Genomic DNA, 1,199 nt, shown 5'->3' on the forward strand with positions numbered 1-1,199 from the left:
TTGAATAAATTATGTTTCTAGAGCCCTAGGTAGATACTGCTTTGTATTCAAAAAGTGTGCTTTAAAAAAGATTTTGTGAAATTTACTATGAACTTTCAGATTCCTGTGTCCTCATTTTTCTCCCATAAAACACTGGTTTTAGTCTATTTTAAACAATTGTTTTGTGTCTCCCAATGGAATGAAACTGCTTTGTGGTAGAGGACTTGTCTTACTCTGTTTTGTATTTTTGTCCTTTCAATTTTAATGTCTAGGACTGTCTTAGAATAAGTCTTCAAATATCTGGGAAATGAATTTATGTCCCAGATCAAAAAGAGAAAAATTAATAAACTTTCAGGCAATCAATCATGCATCTATAGAAACTATGATAAAAAAAGAGAAATATGTGCTCCATTTTTCTCTCCACAGGCTCCAAATGTACACAACTACCCTAATATGAAAGTTGTTCCCATTTTAAATAATGTGAAAGGGTAGCCACCAGAGGACTACTTACCTGTAGATCACTTCCAAATAAAAACTGAGTTAGTGGACTTATTAATAAAGAAAACCAGGATGCCCCACACCGCTATTTCATATACTCCAGTCTCCATGACATCATCTGCATCCTCTCCATCTCCTACTTCAACATCTCCATCATCTTCTAGTCATCCAGTCTTAACCCCAACGTTATTACCTCAGTATCTTCAGCATTGTCTTCATCCATAGTACAAACTCCAGGACCCCTTGTTGTCACTGCATCTGGCATGGTAGGCCTGCAGTTTTTGCACATTATCCACCCTGTACTGCCTTCAAGTTCCAAGAATTTATAGTCCACAGTCATGTTTGTAGTACAGTCAGTGCCTGTTGGCTGCACAGCTGTACTGTCACCTGGAAGTGCGAACAACACTACTGTTGTGCCATTTTTGGAGGATGGGAGAAGCCATAAGAACACATAAAACCTTTATTTATTTCAGTAGTATAGATAACTAGTCATCTTTTCAATGAATGGAATCTAAATTTGTTTGTAAACAATATATTCATGGAAGATTTGTGCAGAACTATGTGGACAAACTGAATAGACGCTGAGTACAGTTTAGAAAGCATCATGTTTATTTGGGTGCATTTTTAGGCTGTATTTGGTCTATATTTTTATTAATCAAGTCAGAATTTGTAAAATAAGGCCTACCTCTAAATGCACAAATAGGAAGGGTGTATATGGTTTT

General features: G+C 36.1%; 1 pseudogene; it reads left to right on the forward strand.

Moving 5' to 3' along the window:
* Positions 1–294: 294 nt before the first annotated feature.
* LOC141415495 (Krueppel-like factor 12 pseudogene) lies at positions 295–932 on the forward strand (annotated as a pseudogene).
* Positions 933–1,199: the final 267 nt, after the last annotated feature.

This window comes from Castor canadensis, chromosome 13, assembly GCF_047511655.1.
Source record: "Castor canadensis chromosome 13, mCasCan1.hap1v2, whole genome shotgun sequence".
NCBI classification, from domain to species: Eukaryota; Metazoa; Chordata; class Mammalia; order Rodentia; family Castoridae; genus Castor; species Castor canadensis.